Source organism: Parasteatoda tepidariorum, chromosome 3 (genome assembly GCF_982258835.1).
Source record: "Parasteatoda tepidariorum strain Cologne lab strain chromosome 3, Ptep-v5.0, whole genome shotgun sequence".
Classification (NCBI taxonomy): domain Eukaryota; kingdom Metazoa; phylum Arthropoda; class Arachnida; order Araneae; family Theridiidae; genus Parasteatoda; species Parasteatoda tepidariorum.
The window spans coordinates 18,768,428-18,784,734 of NC_141757.1; positions in this window are offsets into that span (position 1 = coordinate 18,768,428).

The following is a 16,307-nucleotide window of genomic DNA, read 5'->3' on the forward strand; positions in this document are numbered from 1 at the left end:
ATAGAAAAGGTTTGAGATTTTGAAATGTGATTCTAAAGTACTTTAATATTTTCAAAATAAAATTTTGAAGTTAAAATAAGATATTCTAAGAGTAGATGTTATATATATAAGAGTTTCCTCATTTGTATGTGCGAACTCTTCTAACTTTTATTAAGTCAAGCTACATAATATTTTTTTTCAAATTATTATTTTAATTTTTAAGGTTTACATTTTACTGTTTATAAACTTATTATCGCGCTAAATCAATTTTACCACCATGCAAACTGCGAAAGTTTCCAAGAATGAAACAGTTACAAGATTTTACGGAAATTGCTAAGACATAAACCCCGAAAAGATTCAGTAACACATTTTAGATAATAGTCTTACCATGACTGTTTAGAAGAACATGTATTCTAAAATAGTAGTATTCTCACGAGCAGTTGGACGACTGTAAGCAAGTCAAAATGTCAATACTGTGGTCGCAGTAATGGGAGTGATAAAAAGTGTTTATGTCGACTAATAAAGACCACTGAAGAAGGAAATGCTATGCGATGGCATGCCAGTGGTTGTTGTAGAAGCACCAGACCTCCAGACCTATGCATCCTCAGTAGCGAAAAAGATTAGAAATGTTACTCCGAGGCAGATAGCTGCAGATTTTGCAACCACTGTACATGTTTCTGCATGAGCCATCTCATGGTGATAAAATCATATTGATTTGCATGCACGGAAACCTATTCGATGCATCCCGTTTTAACCATGTCATTGTAGAGAAAGTTTACGTTGGTGTAAGGAACGTATTGTTAGGGGGAACCAGCAGTTGTTAAGAGTGATGTTCTCCGACGAATCCTGATTTACTTTGACAAGTGATTCTGTCTAGTAATTAGTGCGGAGAGAGATGGTAACACGTGGTGCACAACAATAGATTCATGAAAGTATTCGGTATGACCCAGACCGGTATGTGCAGGTATCATGCATAATACCTTAATACCGCTTACGCGTCACATCGCAGTAGTATTGCTGAGAGATTATTCCGAATCATGTTTGTCTTTTAAGGAATGTAGTAAGTTAAGACGTTCTGTTCATGGACGACAATGCGCTGCCACACAGGATCGCCGAGGTATCGGACAAACTAGAAAGTAAAGATATTGACCGTATGAAATGACGTGTGTACTCTACGGACTTAAATCCTATCCAGAATGCTTAGGATGCCATTGGCAAGCATATTTCACAAAGAACATGCCCTTTCCAAACCATGCAAGGCGAGCCGTGATGGTTCAAGGGATAGAGCTTTCGCCTTCCATTGAGGTATAAACCGGGTACCAATCTCAGTGACGGCTGTTCGATGCGAATTCCTCATCCGGCTTGCACCAACCACAATGCTGACATAAAATATTCTCAGTAGTAGACAGATCATGGGTTAGAGTCCTTTTGCGGCCAGGCTAACCATAGGAGGATTTCATGATTTTCCTCTCCATTCAACGCAAATACGGGTTAGTTCAATCAAAAAGTCCTCATTAAAGGCCAATTTCTCCCAATACTTGTTCCAGGAGTTCCCTTGTCTTCTGGATTGAGTTCAAAATTATAAGGCTACGGCGTTGAACATTAGTAGTCGGAAACCCAAAAATTTGGTCGGCTGTTAAACGACGGTTATTAAAAAAAAATTAAAAAACCATGCAAGGGCTGAAAACTGCCTAGAGAGAGGAGTGGGATAATATCCTTTAAGGCTACAGTGGACCTTTATATTGCCAAAAATTGATAAAAATTTCGGGGGTTTTTTTTGGACATATTTAGACACTTGTTTCATTGCTTTTTCAACTGAATTTTTTTTTTTTAAATTTCGTCATTTTTTGAGAAGTTATAGGGTAGTTTCGTTTTCACATTATGAAGCCACGCCCCTTTTCTTACACAAAAAACTGTTTTTCTCAAAATTGAAATTTTGTTATGTTTCACGTATTCAAAATATTCCAGTCGACTTTGTTTTCATCCTATTGAGATGAAATTTTTTTCTAGTTATTTATATGTATATTAGATTAAGTTTATGCATTTGTTTCTGTTTTATAACAAGTAATAAAAGAGTTATCGGGTTTCATGTACCTAACGACCTTTATTTTGAAACAAAAATCTACATAAAATTTGTTTTTTGGTCATAAATTTAAAATAAATTTAGGAAAATTCCTATATAATGCATAAAGCTTTTAACATTTATCTCTAGAAAAAGAATATTAAAAAAAAATAAATAAAAATTTTAATTTAAGCCGCTCGGAGCATTTTAAAATTGATGAAATTTTTTTTAAAAAATTTTAAATTTCTCGAAAATGGTCCAAATATTTTTTACAAAAATTTTTGCAAGGGCATATCTTGATAGAATACATAAGTTATAAAAAAAGTTTTAGTGTAGCATAAAAACTAAAAAAAATTTTTTTTAACGTCCACTGTAGCCTTAAGGTCTCTTAGATAGTTTATCCGACAGCATAAACAACAGGTGCGAAATGAACAATGAAGTAATTACACATCTAACTGAGGTACTCATTTCCATTTCCTTCTGGTAAGAAGATCCATACTTCATGGCTGTTTGGTCAATGAACATCCTTTATATTTTTAATTTTAGAATTTTTCCATAAGTCGATATCTGAACTATTTTGGATATTAATAGATGCACATTGTCTCTACTAAATATGCACTTGATTCCTTTTCACCATTCTACGTCGATTATTAATTATTCCAAAAAATATAACTGTTCTTTAGCAATTGTCGAGCAGTGTAATTATTTTTAAAGTCATTAATTTTCACTGTTAGAAACTATGTTTAGGTGACATTAATTTTAAATTACAAGTGAAAGGACACGAATTAAACTTAAAAGAAATTTTGAAAAAATGCTTCTTTTCATCACTTCGTCCACAATCTGAATCAGAGAATGCACCTTATATCTTAAATATTAAGTTTATACCGCATTCCTTTAGGGTATTCTGCTTATGTCGGTTTTACATTAGATTAATGATATCTCTCTTTGCGGATTCCAAGATGGGCTATTCTATGAGAATGTTACAAACTTCAGTCAGAATTAATGATTCTAATCTTATATTCTAAGCAGCTGCATAATACAATAACTATACATCTGCCATAAACTTTTTCACATTGTGTTGTTAAAATACAAAATTAAACATTATACCCCGGAAAACATTATTATTTTAACAAGTTGCTGGGATACAAAACCCTAGCTTTATTTGTAACTTTATGAAAGAAAGTAAGATAAGTTACATTTATTTTTAATTAAAATGCAACTTATGCAACAGAAAGCAGCAAATAAGAAATTCATTATTAATATCGATGAACTTTTTTTCCCCACGCAACAGTTAAATTGGTTTATTCATTTTTTTTTAAATATTAGTGTAAAAATAAGTAATTATACTTTTAAATAGTCACATCAGTTATTTAAAGAACTGTTTATATTTATAGAACTGTTAAAAAAAGAAAGGTTAACAATGAAAGAACGTACAAAAGAAATAGTAAGCTTTTACGATTTATACTTATTTAGAAAATCCTGCCAAAGTTGAAATAAAAATTATTTTAAATTTAAATTTAATAAATTTTATTAAAAGGAAAAAAAAAATAAAGAAATAATCCTTGCTTTCATTAACACAATTTTGCCATAGCTTTTTTCCTAACGACTTTTACAACAATTGATCGCGAAAACAATTAAAATTTTTCTTGTTCTAAGTGTGCCAAATTTAGAAAATTATTTCGAATTCTAAAGGAGATGTTACGATAGAAAAAGTTAGGAATTCTTAATAATGACTTACTAAACAACTGAATTGCTTATCGTAAACAGATTTTGACGCAACTTAAAAAAATGTGTTATTGATATATATATATATATATATATATATATATATATATATATATATATATATATATATATATGTAAGAGTTAAATAAAAAATTTTTTTGGTGCGTATAAGGTAAAAGGTTATTTATGTAATTATAATTAATAGATTGAAATATTTGGTATATGTACTAGTAATTGGATATAGTCATGATTAAAAAAAGTAAGATGATTGAAATGTCATAATAAATATAATTAAGGCCGAAATGTATAAAAGGTAAATTAATTAAATTGAAGGGGAATGTGATCGTTAAGGAAAGTAGTAGTACAAAGCTAATGTGGGATAACAATAACCCAATAGGTTCAAAGGGTCACAAAGTGTGAGGTTTGAACAAATTGGATGATTTGGTATCACCAAATTTAGAATAAGGGTGAAAACTAAGAAAATTAAAGATTAATGGTAAATACGATAAAGTCATGCTATATCCAAACAATATATGATTTAATACAGTAAGCTGATGTTTCCAATAAGAAAAACTAATGAATTCACATATATGCATGCCCATAACAATAATTGAAAGGTACTCACCCTGTACACACAGGACATGATAAATCATGAAAATAGAGGCAAATAAATTCTCCAGCACAAGATTAAATTATTAACATATCATTTTATTTAGAACATACATCTTTCACCACATCTACCAACACAAGAAAGGCATTTTATTGAAATGGGTGACGGGAGAATTAAAACACAGAAGGCGTTATAGATAAATGTTAATTATAAAAGAACGAGTAATTTAGAGGTTAAAATAAATATGGAAAGAAAGCTTCAATTCGAGAAGGTTTTTCTTATGTTAAAGAAAATTAAAGGTATAAAATTTTGATTTTAAATTTACAGAATTTGATTAGAGATATGGATTTAATTTAACATAAAGGTTAAGAAAAAAAATAAAAAGAAATCCCTCGATACGGACCGAAGTCCGCATCTCGAAAAAAAAAGAACATGCAAGGAAGAAGCCAACAGAGAATCTCCTCCAAGTGACTTAAAAAATTCCTTAACTGGGGTAGACCAGAAAAACTACGACCAATTAAATTTAAAGAGGCGGGGAGTTTGAAATTTAAAGTAAAGAGATTGGTTAGTTAGCCCCCCTAAAATTAAAGGAAGAAAAAGAAAGGCGTGAGTAGAGGGGTTGGTTGACTTTCCCCACAGGAAGTGCGATGACCGCAACGACCGTGAGAAAGGTCAACAAGAAAGTTAAAAATAAAATTGCCAAATTGAAAAAAAGAATAACGTTTACAGAAAAATTAAAAGTTAAGTAAAATTAGAAATTAAAATTGTCACATTACATTAAGTGTAAATGTGACAATACCCGGACAGACCGGAAATTTTTATAAAATTTTCGAAGCCGTAAGAAAATTTTAATTCAAACAAGAAATAAGTAAAAATCAAAATATAAGAATTTTCCTCAATACAAAAAAAATGTTCCAAAAAGTTTGAAACAAAAAAATTTGCCTAAAATTCAAAATAACGAAAAAAAAAAAGTTTTAATAAAAATAGATACCATAAAATAAAATTTAAAACTTAGCCTAAAAAGTAAAAGTAGAAAAAGATAAAATTGGAAAAAGAGTCACCCATTTCTGTACACAGCTCTGAATTTCTGTACTTAGCTACATAACCATTGTTACAGGCAAAAATCTGATATGTTAACATAACTCTTTGACGACACTGGAACGAAAAAACACAAAACAGCAGTAATAGTTCATTTAAGCACAAAAAAAAAACAATTTAAATCAACAGTAAATAACAGGTGATTATATGGTGAGCAAATATTGTTAAGGGCAACAAATTGGAAACATCAGTGAAAGTTTAAAAAAAATTAATACATGGATCTCAAACATATTGTGACGCAACTAAAGCGAGGAAGAAAAAAAACGAATAAGGCCAAATAAAACAAAAAAATGTAAAGACAATTACTAATAAATGTCAATTAAAATGACATAAAAGGAATAATAACATTAAATTGGAATCAAAAGTAAATTCGATTGCATTTTGCAATAAATAAACAATTTGTCGATTAGTAATATCAACATAATTATTAAATTTTGATTGGAAACGTTGTTTAGAACGCACTATGTTTGAGATAATCATACATTGAATTCATTGAACATAAAATATGTGAACCAAAAATACGCTAAACAGAATTAATGTTAACCATACACTCTAATAAAAATAAAAATTAATAAGATATTGTGATAAAAGGATTGAAGAGAAAAATTGTTCATTAATTAGCAATATAAATTTCAAATTGCTGACACAAAACTAAGTGCTTAAAATGAGTAAAATAAATTAAGAATTATTCTCATATTCATGAATATAAGGTTTAACAAATAATAATATAAAGAACATCTTATCTAAGAAACATCTCATTTACTGATAAAAAAAATGAGTAAAATAAATTAAGAATTATTCTCATATTCATGAATATAAGGTTTAACAAATAATAATATAAAGAACATCTTATCTAAGAAACATCTCATTTACTGATAAAAAAAATGATCGCAATTAATTAAATTGCAAGTTGAGAATGACAAGTATTGTACATTAAAGACTCAAAGTTTATTGTGTGATTGATAAGTCTATTTTTTTTAAAAAAATGACTCAGCTTGAAAATGGAAGATGAGAGAAATATCTTTCACTTTTTTTTTAGGAAGTGTGGGTGTGGGGGGGATTTTCTTGACACTGTCTTTTTTGAAGTCAACAAGCAGGGTTCTGATGGTCATTCCTTGAGGTTTTCCACAGAAACACAATCTTATCTGGTCATTTGATCCTTTTCTCCACAGGACTCTCCCTTCAACCTTGGACATTGTGGGGAAGGGTTCCCTTCTGCAGGTGTTTTCCCCAATTAACGGAATTCCCAAGAAGTTGAAACAGGAATCGACCAGGATATTTGCAACATCCTGTCGAAGATGCAATAAAATCTTGTTGATGCACACCAGAACAAGTGGTGAAATTCATGCTTTGTGGGAATTTAAATGTACAGGGATTTCTCTTTCACCCCATGACCTTATCGTAAGGGACAGTGTCCTTGAACACTTAGATAAGTGTTGAGTTCAACAAAACGGGACTTGAAAGTGGGAGTTCAAAAGTTATTCATTAGAGGGGAGATTTTTCTTCTTGAAATTCTCAGAGCATGGAATGATGAGGAATAAAATAGGAAATTGTCCATTTTCACACAAATATGCTTAATAAGAAAACCTTTGTTTCACGATCAGGAATTGTGATAAAATAAAATATCAGTACAATTACAAATTTGAGATATTTGAAGAAATATCTATTTGATAAATAGCACTTAAGATATACACAATAAACACAAAATTATTGCAATTTATGTTAAAACTATATTATTGAGCATAATCGAACGAATGAGGAAAAATATAAAATGTCCAGTCACTTAAATTCAATACAACATAAGATTAAATAAAAAAAATTAGAAATTGATTTGAAAGTATACTAAAAAAATTTAAAATAAAGACAGAGTGTATGGTTACGTACATTAAATATTATTCATAGTGATCACATTTACAAAGAATTCGCAAAATTCATGATAAACACAGTTAAAAAAAAATGATTGGTAGTGATATTAATTTATTAAATTTGAGATTATTATTATTATTATATAAATTTGATGATGCATTTAAAGATTTAGTTTACACAATTTATATATTAATTGAGTAGGAAAATGTATACAAAGAATCCTGTATAATTATAATTTTATTTTTTATTTATTTATTTTTTTTTTATATTTTTTTTTTTTTTATAGTTCAACATGTGACCTTTTGTATATTTATTCGTTTGTACAAATAGTCATTAAATAATTAAAGCATCGTTAATTATAAAAGATTTTGTAAATAACGCACTATTATAACAACAATTTTAAAGAAAATGATTGTAACAAACAAAATTGTTTTACGAAAGAAAATATTCATATAATTAAAAAAAATTTTTTTTTTTTTAAATACACTTAACAAATGAAAGAATGTTCTTAAACAAAGCAAAAAAATAGTTGTTTTACCTCAAAAGATACTTCATTATTATTTTAAAATAATGAAGGTAAATTATAAAAGTCATTTACCTTATTAAATATTAATGTATATATTCAAATTATTTAACCAGGAATCAACAAGTTACGCAGATGATTTTTCCCATAGAGCATCAACACAATTTAATTTATTTAATAATTCACTTGAATCATTTTTTTTTTTATATCATCTGGTTTTTTTTAACCAGGAAATCATAATTTATCATCTGGTTTCTTTGACCAGGAATAACCTTCTGATTCATTTTTGATCAGGAAAAAAAATAAAAATTAACTTCTGGTTAGCTCAGGTATTACCCAGAGCAATCAGGACATATTTTATCCCAATTATATTAATAAAGTAATCCCAAATAAATTTTTGAGGCATCTGTATTACCAGACACGATTCAGGAAATTCACTATCCCAAATATTTTTTTTTTTTTTTTTTTGTAATAATTCAAATAAACACTAAATTATCAGATACACCATTAGGGAAAAGGAAACAAAACCAATCAAATAAGCCTGCCAAATCTTATATCAAAACATAAATTCACAAAAGTTGATAACATTAAATAATAAAAATTGGGAAATTCGAAAAAAAATATTTTTTTTTTTTTTTTTTGTTTGTTTGTAAGAAAGAAAATTGACCAAAAGAATAGTTTAGCCAGTAGATAGTAGAACCAAAATAACCTAATCAGGAAATTATTTAATTCTTAATATACATAAGATCACGTATAAATACAATTATGGTAAGTATATTTATTTATAATTATTTCTTTTTTTTTTATATCTAAAAAAACAAATTTACGTTTAGATAGGAAAACAATTAGAATAGTTTGAAAAAAAAACTTTGAACTATTTCAAAAAAAAGATCCAAATGATGGGTAAAGTAGCAATTTTGAAAACTTACTGAAGACGTCTCCTCAGTTTTATATGACCAGCATACAACAAAATTTAAAACAAACTTGGGACTTAGTCCATCAATAAAGAAACTTTGATTAATTTAGTTCAAAATTAAATATTTTTCATGTAGAATAAATGGAACAAAATACACAACTTATTAGATTGTGTAAAAAAATATTATAGCCAAATCACCTTTTTTTTATAAAATTAGCACTATTAAAAAATATACATTATAGTTGATAGAAGCTAATTTTTTTTTTTTTTTTTTTACGTATACCTCTTTTTTTTTTAAAAAAAAAACATAAATACAGAATAAATTACTTTTGTAATATTATATTAGTATACTTATTTAAATAGTTAGATACACAGTTAGATATAGTTCAATAAACAATTTGAGAATATTTTACGACATTCTTATAAATATATACTATATCAATTTTATCACTACCAAATCAAATAGCAAAACACATAGAGAAAAATTCAAATAAGAACAAATGTATTGTTTCATTTAATTCATTACACCATATTAAAAACTAGGACCTCACAACAAAAACATACGACACCATTTGTAAGAGTTAAATAAAAAATTTTTTTGGTGCATATAAGGTAAAAGGTTATTTATGTAATTATAATTAATAGATTGAAATATTTGGTATATGTACTAGTAATTGGATATAGTCATGATTAAAAAAAGTAAGATGATTGAAATGTCATAATAAATATAATTAAGGCCGAAATGTATAAAAGGTAAATTAATTAAATTGAAGGGGAATGTGATCGTTAAGGAAAGTAGTAGTACAAAGCTAATGTGGGATAACAATAACCCAATAGGTTCAAAGGGTCACAAAGTGTGAGGTTTGAACAAATTGGATGATTTGGTATCACCAAATTTAGAATAAGGGTGAAAACTAAGAAAATTAAAGATTAATGGTAAATACGATAAAGTCATGCTATATCCAAACAATATATGATTTAATACAGTAAGCTGATGTTTCCAATAAGAAAAACTAATGAATTCACATATATGCATGCCCATAACAATAATTGAAAGGTACTCACCCTGTACACACAGGACATGATAAATCATGAAAATAGAGGCAAATAAATTCTCCAGCACAAGATTAAATTATTAACATATCATTTTATTTAGAACATACATCTTTCACCACATCTACCAACACAAGAAAGGCATTTTATTGAAATGGGTGACGGGAGAATTAAAACACAGAAGGCGTTATAGATAAATGTTAATTATAAAAGAACGAGTAATTTAGAGGTTAAAATAAATATGGAAAGAAAGCTTCAATTCGAGAAGGTTTTTCTTATGTTAAAGAAAATTAAAGGTATGAAATTTTGATTTTAAATTTACAGAATTTGATTAGAGATATGGATTTAATTTAAGATAAAGGTTAAGAAAAAAAATAAAAAGAAATCCCTCGATACGGACCGAAGTCCGCATCTCGAAAAAAAAAGAACATGCAAGGAAGAAGCCAACAGAGAATCTCCTCCAAGTGACTTAAAAAATTCCTTAACTGGGGTAGACCAGAAAAACTACGACCAATTAAATTTAAAGAGGCGGGGAGTTTGAAATTTAAAGTAAAGAGATTGGTTAGTTAGCCCCCCTAAAATTAAAGGAAGAAAAAGAAAGGCGTGAGTAGAGGGGTTGGTTGACTTTCCCCACAGGAAGTGCGATGACCGCAACGACCGTGAGAAAGGTCAACAAGAAAGTTAAAAATAAAATTGCCAAATTGAAAAAAAGAATAACGTTTACAGAAAAATTAAAAGTTAAGTAAAATTAGAAATTAAAATTGTCACATTACATTAAGTGTAAATGTGACAATATATATATATATATATATATATATATATATATATATATATATATATATATATATATATATATATATATATATATATATATATATATATATATATATATATATATATATATATATATATATATATATATATATATATATATATATATATATATATATACAATATATATATATATATATATATATATATATATATATATATATACAATATATATATATATATACAAATTAACATGAAAAACATGAATAAAATAAAAACTAAATTGTAAAGAAATGAGAATGGTAAAGGCAAATAGTCGTTTTCAAGACACATCTATTTGCTATAAATGCGATATTTCTGAATAAAGAATAATTATCCTAAGATAAAAATTATTCCTTATATGTGTCGATATCGCAAAAAACCATATATATATATATATATATATATATATATATATATATATATATATATATATATATATATATATATATATATATATATATATACTATATATATATATATATATGTATATATATGTATACATATACACATATATAGATATAAAAACTATGTTAAAAATATTTAAATTTTAAAATCATTCGAAAAAAGAATTCAAAACGATAATATTTGAGAGCTTAACTTACATACGTAAATTAGGAATAAACCCCTTTATTGGTTTTTCTATTCATTGGTTCTTCAGGGTGATTATAACAGGGTGATTCTTCAGGGTGAGTGTTAGTCAGAGCATGCATGCATGTATTGAAAGCTGTTTATAGATTTTATCTTTCATTCACACATTCTTTGTATTCTTATAAATATTACCTACATTTATGGGGAATGACTGTTCATAGACCTGAACCCCACTTCATATTTACTGAAAAAAATTGCTTATTACCCTGGGCAATTAAAATTAAAAATTAAAGTATTCCAATAAATGCTACTATCTATTTAGTAGTTTACTTAATAAATTAATTGACCCAGTACAAAAGGTCATACATCCAACCTATTAAGTTCAGTTTGCCCTAGGAATAGCTCTTCATAATTAGTTTTACAAATTTCTTATGAAATACTTAAAGGGTTATTTTGTTACTTTAAAGGCGTTCAGTTCATACGATTTTTCATACTTAGTAGTCAGATTTAAAGCTTTCAAACACTTGGAAGACCTACAATAAATTACGAAAGAAAATAAGTATTTTTGAACACCCTATGCCAGAAAATCAAGTAAAACATGTTTAACTGTTATCGATTACTTAAGTTGTTGTTTTTAATAACTACATAAGGTTTTGTAAACAAAGTGTAAATACTTATGGAGATATGGACATTTTTTTGCTATAACTTCATACATGTTCAATGGAATTAAGCAAAATTTTTGGAGAAATTTAATATTAGTTACAAATTTGTTTATTTAATATTTTAAGAAAATTTCTTAAAAACTGCTTAAGATATGAGTAGTTAAACTAGTTCTTTTATACTGCGCATGTGCGGAAAAAAATTTTAAAAGTTTTTTTCATAGTTTTGTAGGGAATCGTATTTGGAAACTAAAGATGATTAAATATTTTAAAAATTTAAAAAGTTTCCAGCAGTTTTCTAAGTAGTTTTTGTACTTTTAAAAGAAAGTTAAAAAAGATAAGGGGTTATCCACAAATTTCATTTTGTACTATGAAACAAGATTTATTAAAAAGGAGGTTAGAAGTGTTCGGAAAAAGAAGCATGCTTTCTTTTGCATGTTTTTTTTCCGTGCGTCAAAGTTTAGTTTCCTGAAGATTATAGTAAGGTGTTATCATTTGTTAGTAAATTTTGTCTTATACAAAATAAAATTTATGGAAATAAACCCCTGATTGTTTTGAGTTTTCTTTTGAAAAGTACAAAAACTACTTGAAAAATTGTTTAAAACTTTTTAAATTATTAAGATATTTTTTAAGATATTTTTAAGATATTTTAAAATTTTTTTTTATTACATGCCAAAGAACGATTCACAACAAAATTTTGAAAATAAACTTCTTAAAATGTTTTCAATGCATGATTCCTGCTTCATATTGTATTGTGAAAGTAACTTTACTGACTCTTATGTGTACCTTATCTAATTGTAATGAAAAAGTTTAGCGTTATTGCATAGCAAAAATAGTTGTGTCCACTGTTTACCAAAAAGGAAAAAAAATTAAGATTATGAAACACTAGATTCATGATTTGCGTATGACGCTTCACTACACCACCAGTTTAGTGTAAAGTAGATAAGAAATATATATATATATATATATATATATATATATATATATATATATATATATATATATATATATATATATATATATATATATATATATATATATATATATATATATATATATATATATAATATATATATATATATATATATATATATATATATATATATATATATATATATATATATATATATATATATATATATATATATATATATATATATATATATATATTTCTAGTGTTCTTAGTGGTTTAAATTTTTCTAAAAATGAAGGAATGCATGAAGACACAGGTCAATAAAATATTTATTTCCCATAAATATAAACATGTTCAATTATTTTAATTAACAATGATATACATGTATTCACAAGGTGCTTTTGATATAAAATGTAATAGAACAGCAATTATCTGCATTATAAAGACTGAAAAATAACTACATTTTCGTCAAGGAAATGTGCAACTAATGAAGTTATCTCCACCGATTTAAGAAAAACAATTAAAAAAGAGAAAATAGTAAAGATTATTATTAATATATAATAAGATTTTTCGCCTTCCTTTTGTAACAGGCTTAGGTATTGTCTGATAAAATCAAATTTCTTCAGTTTTAATAAATCAAATAATCTTTATTTCTAATAAGTGCATAGTAAAATCAATTAGAATAAATTGTCGAGAATGAAAAGGTCATTACGCAAAATCCAAACTTCATTAAATTAACATAACTAAATGGGATGAAGATAATAGAAGCATTGAGTTTTTTTTATGAATGAGTTTAAAGTTCCTTCTTCTCAACTTAATGAAATTAGTTCAAGTAATAACAAGTCTCAAGGTTTTGCATGGATGGATTATTTCTACAAATTACCACTAAACAAAATTTGAAGGAGGAAGTCTATAATAAAAAAAAAGGAATCTACTCACAGTTTGATGATTAAATAAACGTAATTAGTTTTTATCGTGCGGTTAATTTCCGTACGGCAATTATTGTAAATAATTCCCAGATTAGAAGAAGATTTAAAATGGAATTTTATTATTATTGTATCAGTCTGAAAGCGATTTAAAAAAGATTGAGCAAATAATTTTTAATGAAAACTCGTAAACAGATTCGAGTTTTTTATTTTTTTACTTGGCGAGGGAATGCAAAAAGATTTAATACATACAAATTTCAGACTTCAAAAACCTTTCTATTTTGATTTTATTTTAGTGTTGAAAAAAAAAAGGTAAAATTAAAATTAGTTTTTAACGTGATTCGAATTAAATCACATTTGGGAGCATTTTCATATAACTGAGAACTCTGCAAGTTTCTTTCAAATGGCTTTACAATATTTTGCAGAATTAGAAAATGCAGAAAGTTTGCATAACTCTTTTAGTTAAAACCCATATAACTTGGAAAGATGCACGTTTTTATTATGATTTGGCAGGAAATGTCGACTCTTTGTTTGCTGTTCACCTATATGTACTGGTGTACTCACTATTGTTCTTGCTTCATTTGATGTTTCATTTTTTTATTTTTTATTTTATTTATTTATTTATTTTTATTAACTAATGTGATACACATTATTGTCATCTGCATAACGCAATTGTGCTTTGTATTTGTGGCGTAGTTATGAATTTTGTAATTGTTTGCTTATGTGCTGTGTATTGTGCGAGCTAGACTGTCGGCCAGACATGGACTATACGGGTAAGGGTTTTGCAAACCTAGGTACGTGTCCACGTCTGGAAGAAAAGAAAAAAAAAAGTCCGAGGATTGCTTTGTTGGTTGCTAGGTGGTGTTTGTCTCCTTACTGTTGCCCCGCTTTTGAACACGCCTGCATTCGGTTTGCTGCTGCCTACTTGTGAGTCACGGTTTGGGACTGAACAGCTCACAAGTCTCCTCTGGCTTTCTGCGTGATTGTATTGCTCGATGTCTGACGTGACTCGTGTCCTTGTACCTGAGAGCCCACATTGCTGAATGCTCGTTCTGGGAGGGGCTGCTTCATGTGACGAGACCTTTTTTTTCTGACGTATGGTCCAACGTGGGTCTAATTATCTATGATTTGACAGAAGCTACTAAGAAAAGGGTGAATCACCGAAATTGCTCTACCGGTTCCATTAAAGAATATTTTTTGAAGTCATTCCAGGCTTCACCTCTTTCTTTCTTTCTTTCGAAGGATTAGTGCTAATACTTAATCTACCAAATCTCAGAAAGATGCATTTAAATTGATATTTTTAAATTGAAATATTTTCCTAGTGAAAAGAAATTTAAGTTATAAGCGAGCCTGATGAGTTTGAAGCCAAAAGATGAAATGCAAAGGATACGAAGAGTGTTCAAATATCTAATAAGTAACATTGAAAAGCCTGAGAAAGGAAAGATTCTGCAGTACCGAGAGATGTAAAGAATAGGCAAAAACTAAAATTAAAACGAAGATACGACTTACCTTGAACTAGATTAAGTAGCTCACTCAGCTAAGTAGGTCACTCAGATCATTATGAAGTTGTTAGGAACGGAAAATAGGGATGCACCAAGCTGAAATTTTTGTTACTTTTTAGTAAATAATAGCTACATTCTCCTCTTTATTTACGCTGTACGCTTCTCCCTTCTTTAAAATGGAATGGTGTTGATTTTTGGAGAGAAGGTATTAGTTAGGCTAAGTAGGCGACTCATCATCATCATCATAGTTGGCCAGACATCCCAATGTGAGCCAATGCCTTCCTCTGAAGATTTCTCCATGAAGACAACTATCTCCATGTAGGTAACTATCCGTTTGTTTTCTACGCTAAACCAAATGATGCAAAGTTGGAGGTGATATGACTAATAGTTTATAAGTTACTATGGTTTTATGTCAAAGAAGTACCATATTTAACTTGAAGCTATTTACACATGAGAAATTGATGTCTAGAAAAGTGAAATTATTTTTCATTGTATATTTTTAGCACTGAAAGGAATAAAATCAAATACGACTCAATTCAACTAATAGTTAAGAAGTTACAAGGGAATGTAAGATTTAACATTATAATGTTCTTTCTTTGAAGAATTTCTTTTAAAAACCTTTTGACGCCAACTATCTGCTTTTTTTATATTGAAAACAATGTTTGCTTTGACTTGAACAATGATTTTGATTAAATCTAAAATAATTTCTGTAACAAATTTTAAAAGAAACATTTAGGTAAAAAAATATCAATATTTTTGCTTAAAAAAAATAATGACGCTAAAAACATTTCATTTTGTTCAATACAAGAATTTTTTTATATGCACCTTTAGAAAAACAGACATATCAAATGCCCCTTCTTAGATAAAAGAAAGAAGAGATTCTTGACATACTATCCAATGTTACACCCCTTTCAAAAATAAAACAACAAAAAAAGCAGAACAGTTTTTTGTAATATAAGAGAATTGTGAACTCAAGGGGAGAATATAGAGAAAAAGAAAATACTTCTGTCATTCAAAATTGAAGCTAGAGCGATCTTCAGACCAAGATTTTTGTCTCTTCACCATGAATTGTAG